The sequence below is a fragment of the Geospiza fortis genome, unplaced genomic scaffold (assembly GCF_000277835.1).
Source record: "Geospiza fortis unplaced genomic scaffold, GeoFor_1.0 scaffold57, whole genome shotgun sequence".
Classification (NCBI taxonomy): Eukaryota; Metazoa; Chordata; class Aves; order Passeriformes; family Thraupidae; genus Geospiza; species Geospiza fortis.
This window is the reverse complement of record NW_005054561.1, coordinates 178,288-186,987: the sequence shown is the minus strand read 5'-3', so window position 1 is coordinate 186,987 and position 8,700 is coordinate 178,288. Positions and strand designations below refer to the sequence as shown.

Here is an 8,700-nt window from a genome sequence, read left to right as displayed (position 1 = left end):
ACGGGCACAGAGGGAAGCTCTGCCTGGTGCCTCCAGCACGGGCACAGAGGGAAGCTCTGCCTGGTGCCTCCAGCACGGGCACAGAGGGAAGCTCTGTCTGATGTCTCCAGGATGGGCACGAGCTGCCACCCTCCTCCTCTTCTCCTGCCTGGCACAAAGTGGGTCAGGGCTGTGTGGGCTGATGGCATGTGACAGGATGTGACCCACCTGTGCTCCCACCGTGCCTCTGAAGAGCAGGGGCTTTTCCCAGGTAGGGCAGCAAGGGATGCTCCCTCCCTCCTCCTCTTACCAACTGCAGCCCATCTTGTCTTGAGGAAAACCCAGGATGCTCCATGCCAGCACCACCCCAGGGGATATTTTAGGAGGTTTGGACTTTCATGGAACCTGCTGCCCTGTAGATAAATTGTACCAGGAGGAAATCACATTGCTCCTAGAAATTTGTAACCTCAGTTGGCATGGAGTTTCTCCTTGGCTCCTCTCAACAGCTGACTACACTCACAAATTAACATCCCACTTGTTTAATTGTGTTTTCCTTTCCTATGCAGACCCAGGCTGGGATCTGTGTGTCCCTTTAATAGGTGTGTCACAGCAGTATGCCAGAGTTCCCCATTTTCTAGTTAAAAAAAAAAAAAAAGCCAAAAAACAAGCTCAAACCCAGATAACAAAACATCTAAAGCCCAGCAGACTTCTTCCTGCTAGCAAGGAAACCTCCTCTCAGGACACTGCAAAGATTTAATTTACTACCAATTGCCCTCTGGTTATTTTACATTTATGGGGTGGGGGCTGAAGAAAGGAAGAAAGCAGAGAGGGTGTAATTAGCTTTGCTTGTAAAATGTTCATCCCAGTTGTAACAGCAACTGGAGCCTATCGGGGGCTTAATAGATTTCAGGGTTTTGTTGAAGCTGAAGGGTCTATGTGGGGCGGGGGGAAAGGCTAGGAATAAAAAAAAAAAGGGAGAAAAATATTAAAAAAAAAATCAATAAGTGGATCCTACATCTTGCCACAGCCCCATATGGAAGTAATCAAGCACAAGGGTGGCAGCTGGGGCCAATAACAGTCACCTGCAGTTGAGGGACGTGGGGGTTTGGGATGGGTTTTTAATGCTAATTTCCTGGAGGAACAATGCGGGAGCGGGCGCGGAGCGGCTGAATGGGGAGCAGCGGAACAATGGCTGCACCTGGCGCTGCGGGCAGCGCACGGAGCGGCAGCGCCCGGCACATCTGTTCTCACAATGCCCTCCCCCTGCAACAGGTCCGAGCTGCAGCCCTCCTCATCCTCCCTCCACATCCGTTAGCCACACTTTTGGGGCTTTCCAGGGTTTTGGTTTTTGGGTTTTTTTTGGTGAAAGGGATGGTTGCACAGCATCCCGCCGGCAGGTTGCGGCATCCCGCTGCTACAAACGAGGAGAGGAAGGAAAACTGACTCTTGGCTTTGAAGATCTGCAAGTGTTGGTTCTTCTAAGTGGTCTTCTGGCCACCTGTGAGTGTCCCCCTTCAATAGCCCAAGTGGTGCTGCAGGCAGCAGAGATGGGAATCCTGCAGCCAGCAGAGATGGGAATCCCGCACCCGGCAGCGCACCGAGGAAATTCAATACGCATTATTCTAAAACCTTCAGCTTAGCTTATAAAAATGCCACTGCCCAGCCCAATAAAAGGCATGATAGTTACACTTTAAAATGCTTTGAAACCTCTGAAATCGCTATTGTCCTGTTGGACATAAGCTGCTGACACACAAAGCCGTGCTAAGGTCAAGGTCCTGCCTCAGAAAATTGCTTGCAGACCCAGGAACTGAACCCAAGCCTCTCCGTGCTGCACTTTAACTGTGGGATCACTGCTCACCATTTCTTCCTGGCTGCTGCTCCTGCTCTAAACAAAGGTTTTTCCAGCCATTCCCTGAACGCTGCATGAATTAAGGCAGTCTCCATCATAAAAATAAAAGTTGAACAGACTCCCAGAGACCTGCAGTGACGCTGCCCCCGGGGACTGCTCTGGAGTGTCTGTCGAAACACATTTCATACCTAGCTCCTAACAAGCAATCAGATATGGAAATAGTCACTAGATAAAGGCAAGCTTACAATCCAGCCCAGATCAAGTATGGATAAGCCAGCTCTTATAATGGGAAAAAACCCAACAGGCAACAGATTATGACCATCTTCTGCTCAGATTTAAAAACTAGCCAGCATTGACTTAAATCTGCTGCATGTGCCCAAGTCCTCAAATGACTGTGTTCAGCTCTCCAGCTATACTATAAACATCACACATACACGTCAAACAAATCTTGTTTTTTGTCCAAACCTTAAAAAAACAGATCTGGAAAAAACAAGAGGCCACCTGGCTCCCCCATCCCATCCCATAACCGTGGGAGAGCTCTGCCTCCTGCTAAATGCTGCTGGTGGTTACTGCATTTATGGGTCCATTTGGGGACTGGAGGGCTGGTTGACTTGAAAACTCAGCTCCTGCAGTCAAACCACACAAACCTGTCAAACCAGTGATAACCTCTATAAGCCAAACTCCACCATGGGTGACACAAGACAAAGCTCTGTAAAGCAGCAGTAAAATCATTTGGGACTCACACTCCATGCGGCAGGAGAGGCAGCATTAAATGATTGGGGATTCTGGTCCTTTAAGACTGAGAAGAATAAACCAGAAGAAAAACCAAACCCAACAGCCTGACCCAGTATTCACGTGAGCAAAGCTCCCTTTGCCTTGGCGGGTTTGAACAAGCCTCTGCAACACCAGCAGATGCAAGTTGCAAAAATAGCAGCATCTTGGAAGTAAGCAGGGGCTGTGGCTCCAGTCCCTGGGCAGAGCAGAGCCTGGCTTGGCATTTTCACTATTAAATGGAGTTTCTGCTCTTTTCCTGGGGGCATTCCCTGTGTAATAGAGTTCTCAGATTAACGATTTATTCTCCTTGCCTTTAGCAATTGTGCTCCTTCCTCAAACCCTTCAAATCCTTCTCTTGGCTTAGCTGCACTTTCCTGTTGGCAGTATTTGCTCAAACTGCCTTTGCTTTACTCTTTTTTCCCTGTTTCCCACACTGGAGTCTCTGAGTTTTGCATTATTTGTGTGTTTCTCTAACTGCTGGATGGGCTGGGCTACACAGTCATTTAGGTGAAGCCTAGGTAGTTCCAAAAATCAGACAGAACATCTTTTCCATATTAATAGTGACAATCATGTCATACAGTGGACAATAGCAGAGGGGAAAAAAGTGTCTTCACTTGGATGTCCTGCACCATTTCTATAAAATTATTAGGTCTGGTGACAGAGCTTCAAGCCACCCTCTTCCCCAAAATACAATCACCTCTCTCATCTAAGCATTAGGCTCATCAGGCACCCTAAATCCTTTTTAAAAATAAAAGAGCCTGAGGAAAAAAAGAAAGTTTCCTGCAGGGCTTGAGCAAGACTCTACTAAATTAGTTGTTTAATGGGCAAATCGTGCTGCCCTGATGCCGGCAGAACTTCCGTTTGCCTAATCGGGGCTCGACCCGCAAGGAGACCGCAGCAGCAGCTGCTCCAACACCGTGCACTGCCTTCACAAACTCGGGAAGTCTCCAGGAGAGCTGCAGCAGAGGAGCACTGCTCTTTGCTCCTAGATGTCAGCACACCCTGTATGGCTTTGCTGGATGTTTTTGGGGTGTCAAACTCCTTTGTGCTGGTGCACTTTGAGACATTGAAGCACACACTCCTTCTGCCTCCTCTCCAGGGACACACAGGAGGTGTTTGGTGTGTCTCTAGACGCAGATTTATATTTTTTAAAGCCTCTACCCAAATGCTTACGTGCTGCAAAAGAAGGAAAATCTTTGGGTGGCCCACAGAGTAGCCAAACTGACCAAGCACAGAGCTGCACCCCAAGCACACTGCCAGGGAGCCCAGCCAGGCTCTCCCTCAGGAAAACCCATCATTTGGCATGTTTAAAGCTAACCTGGACAAAGCAACACCAAAGGGAATCATCCTGAACCAGGCAGCCCAGCAAATATTCCTCTCTCTTTTTTCAGCCTGACAGCAAGCAATGCTCAGCCACATTTCAGCTCCCCAAACTTTGAGTGCTGATTTTGGTGCATCTCCTGTGGCTGGGCAGGATTTCTCCAGCACATAAAATGGACTGAGCATCATTGCACAGGAGCTGAGTGGTGTAGGGAGCAGAAAAAGCTGATAATATTTGGGGGAGCAGCTTAAACATGCAACAGAGGGATCTCTACAACAAGCTACACCAGAGGGTCAGAGGAGTAATTTCAACTGCTGAACCTTGCCAAAAGACAGGGAGGGAGCAAAAGGGCAGGTTTAAACTAAACATGCAAGATCCAAGGATTACAATAGAAAAAGAGAAAATACAGCCTGTCTACAGCCCGACAGTGAAAATATATAGGGGAGGTGTGTTCTGGTATCACAAGATTGATCTGGGAGATTTAGATGCTGGGAGCATCAGTTGCTGCTCAAGGAGTGCAAAGACAAAAAGGGAGCAGCCTCTGACACAATGCAGAGAAGCCCTGAAAACACGGGGGAAATTAAGGAAATTTGGGAGCCAATAGAAGAAATCCACCTCTGCAGTTTACACCCCCCCAGCTTCAATACCAGCATGCAGAAACCAGAGTAAGCCTAGGCACAGCAGAAAAACACGTTCTGCTAAAACACACAAACCCCTTCCTGCATTGCCATTTCCCCAGAAAACGCCAAATCCCAGCCCTCTGCTCACGGAGGGGGTGGGGGGTGGGGGGAAGGAAAAAAAAAATATATATACCCATTCCATAGCAACCCAGAACGAGCTGTACCGCAGCTCTCCTCAGAGAGAGTTTAGTGTTTTTTCAGCTGCAGAATCCTCGCATGCAGCCGGCTGGGCTATTGAAGTTTTCCCCAGCACTGCAGAGGAGCGAGGCAAGGCTGGCAGAGCGCTGCGGCCGCCGCTCCCCGCCTGTGCCCGTACCTGCTGCCGAGCCGGAGCTCGGAGCTCTCCCCAGCCCAAACCTCGCAGGGCTCAGCATCCCCCCGAGCATCCCCCGCCGCCCCGGGTAAGCCGAGCGCTGCTTCAAAATAATCCCGTTCTTTGCTTACCCTAGCCAGCGAGGTTGCAAGGATCCAGCTGCTGTGCAATACACCTCGTTTCTTTCAAACAGAAAGAAAAGCGCTCTTCCTCCTCCTCCTCCTCCGCCCGTGATCTTCGAGCGCAGCCGGAGCCCAGCCTGCCTTCTCCTTTCATTAGCTGGACATGTGTCAGGTCCCGCACATCTGCGATTTCTCACTGCCTGGAGCCGCCTGTCCGATTCCAGGGAAACACAGATGGATCCCAGATGGGAAGGTCCTGCCAAACAGACCAGCTCTCCACCTTGCCAGAATACCCAGCTTAGAGGCAACACACCCTCGGCTCGCTGCCTGCTCCCTGCCTGCGCCGCGCTGCTGCCAGGCTGCTCGCCAGCTGATGTCACCAGGCACACACCTACCAGCGCCTCGCCGCCCGCCTGACATTAACTTGTTAAATACACCGAATTTGTTTATGGCCGGCAGGAACAGCCGGGCAGAAGCAGCTCCGCCGCCCCCCTCCCCAAAGCCGCCTTGTGCGGCACCGCGGGCACGGCAGCCTCTGCCTCAGCCCGGGGTTTGGAAACCGGGATGAGCTCTTGGTTAATTTTCCGAAGGTTTCCCCATGCACGTAAATCTTCGCTGCAAACTCCCCCCGCCCCGTCCCCAGCAAGCCGGAGTTTGCGGCGCTGGAAAACTGGCATGTGTTAGCAATTAGAAGCAACAACAAGATAACAAGATACTGATGTTGCAAGGGTACCAAACGCGGACTGGAAAATTCAAAGGAAGAGCAATTAAATGTGTAACATACTACCCGGCTCGAAGAGGAAGTGTTAAAGGAAAATGTAAATCCCAAATGTTTGATACCGGGAGTAAACTCCACCAGAGATCTCAGAGCACTGAGGGAGGCCCGGAGCAAGAACCCACAGGGCAGGACCACATTTGACCAATTTCCCCCCTCCCGTTAATGCACAGCCGCGGCTGCTGTGCCACCTACAAACCCCCGGTAATCCTGACAGGCTCTCCCCGAGGTGCGGCGTCAACAACAGATATTAACAGGAGGCCCCTGACTAATCCCATCAGCCCGGCACCATTCACCGCCAGCCCGGCGCTGGGCAAACACGGATTTACACAACAGCATTCCTGGCCACGGCCCTGCGGGGGCAACCACCCCTCCAGAGTGCCCAAACCACCCTGCTCCACACCAGCCCACTGCCAGCTCCCCTCAAACCGCCCCACGAGGAGCAGCAATGCTTGAATTTGCCTGCAGACCATGCACAGGCACACTGTACACCCCAGGAGGAGAAGCAATGGTTGGTTTTTGCCTGCAGACCATGCACAGGCACACTGTACACCCCAGGAGGAGAAGCAACACTTGCATTTTTCCTGCAGACCATGCACAGGCACATATTAAGACCTCAGAAGGGATCCACTGCTCCAGTCCTTACAGCTTAGCAGGCTCAGGTCTTGATCCTTTCCAAATCTCTGCAGTCAACAACACCTCTCTCTCCAGCTACTTTTTTTGAGAACCAGAGACCTCAATACTTCCCCAGCCAGCAAACTAAGAGCCTGACACTGCTCAAGCTGGGGGATGCTGCTTTTTCACAAGTCCAAAAATCATACATGCCAAATTCTCCACAGTTGGTGTAGGCATGACAGGATAGTTACTTGTTCACAGGCAGCAAAATGCTCCTTTTTCTGAAATTCCCATGGCTCTGGCAGGCTACTGCTAACTGCTATGCCTATAAACCTTCTGGAGGTACTTCCCCCTGGCATCTCACCTAACCCTTCGCCCTGGCTTCTCTGCTGCTTATTCCTAATTAGTTTAAGGTACCTCTGCTTCCCTTTGGGAGGGGGAAAAGGCTGTAAAGGGAGAAAAGTGCTTTAAAGGAAGCATTAAAAAGCATTCTGCAAGCAGGCACGGCATGAGTCCATGAACACAGGGGCCACAACCTCCTCCTGCAGAGGACAGGCCTCCCAGTACAGGCAGGATGCTGTGTGATAATGGCGGGCAATTTGGGCAGGAGATTTTTGGGCTGTTGTAGGAGCACATGAAGCTGCTGCTTCCCTGGCTGGGCAAACACATCACTGAGAAGAGCAGCCTGGCTGCAGGCAGAGGGGACACAGGTTTACAGCAGCTCTCCCTCCTCCAAACCTCACCCAAGAGCAGCAATTCCACATGCTTCAGTTAGGAAAAAAGAAGTGAATCACATTCAAGTATCAGCACACAAACACCTGGAGCATCCCATGAGATGATGCTCAGGCAGCAAAACAGGTTGGGAACAGGCAGATCCAGCAGTGCCTCCCAGCACCCCAGTCCCCACTGGAGGGGCTGCTGGCAAGACACATCAATAAAACATTCAGGTTCAGAAAGTTCAGCTCGCTGGGGCTTCTGACACTTCTGATGGAGGTTGCGCAAAATAGCGAAGCTCTCAATATTTCATAAGCTGAGATGGAAAAACCATCTTTAAATTACACAGACAATGAAGGGAGGCACAACCCAAGCAGCTCCACCAACACCAGAACTAATAAAGTTATTTTCCTATGGACTTGCATCTCATGGTTGGCTCCCTGGCACCTCACACTGTGAGGTCCCCAACAGGAGCTGTCCCCGGCCGGGTCGTGGCGACAGTGGTGGCTCTCATGTGGATTCTCTGATGTCTTCCAAGAAGCAAGCTCATGTTGCAGCTCTGTCCCCAGTGGAGATGGTACCAGGCAGATGGATGCAGCCCTGTGCTCCCAGAGTTAAGAATCCAGCATCAGACACTGCTGCTCCCTGTGCTGCTCTGTCCCACCACCCCCAGAGCAGCCTGAACTGGGCAGCGAACTCAAAAGCTGACTTTGGTCTGAGTGTGACACAGGGAGGGATGCTCTGTGATGAACAGCAGATACTCAAGAGATGCCACCTGGGATCTGTCAGGTCTTTGGGTCAAAGCCATAACAGAAGTACCCTCAGAAGGCACAGGAGACACCCTGGGGTTGGGATAAAGGAGCTTTATGTGAAATAGGTAACCAGCACGAGGTGTTCCCTTGCCTGCTTTTTTAACCATATTTCAGTTTAAGGATCTGAACAGCTTGTAATGCTTCATACAAACAAAAGCTGTCCACAAATGTGACAACTGGGTTCTAACTACCCTTTGTCAACCATGGCTAAATAAATCTCTTCAATGTTTTTACAACCTAAAGCACTTTGAAACGTCAAGAACTCAGGTCACTGCAAGTATTTTAAGTATAGTTACAACGACTTTATAAACCTTTTTGAAAAGGCACATAACTCTTTGTCACTGTGTCCACAGCCCAGTGTCTAAAACCCCACCATCCTCAGGGAAGACATCCCTACTTCTTGCTAGGGAGGCAGGAATAAGCCAGACCTCATGGCTCACCATTAGAGTAACAAAGATGGATGTGTGCTTTTGGGTTCTCCAGGTATAAAAACTATGGACATCAGGGTGCCCTGAGTGGAAGTCATTGCCAAACCTTCTTTGAAAGGCTCATGGATTGTGTCTTACATATGATCCTCAGCTCACCCAAACCATGACCTATCCCTAAGCTCATCCCTGGGCTCACACTGGCAGAGGCAGGCCTGTGAAATATAGAATCACAAAATCTCGGACTGGGTTGGGTTGGAAGGGATTTTACAGCTCATCCCATCCCACCCCTGCCATGGCAGGGACACTTTCCACTGCCCC

The 8,700-nt window shown here is 50.4% G+C and overlaps 1 protein-coding gene across 4 annotated transcripts in view; it reads right to left on the bottom strand.

Annotated features, from left to right (window-relative positions):
* The window catches only part of CBFA2T2 (CBFA2/RUNX1 partner transcriptional co-repressor 2), a 38,918-nt gene extending 33,573 nt beyond the window's left edge, over positions 1 to 5,345 (bottom strand). For 3 of the 4 annotated variants that reach the window (XM_031064156.1, XM_031064157.1, XM_031064158.1), the window contains exon 1: positions 5,048 to 5,345. The gene's annotated coding sequence lies outside the window, so the exon portion shown is untranslated. The remainder of the gene's footprint in view (positions 1 to 5,047) is intronic. The other variant, XM_005429639.2, reaches the window with a different exon arrangement.
* Between the last annotated feature and the right edge of the window lie 3,355 nt (positions 5,346 to 8,700).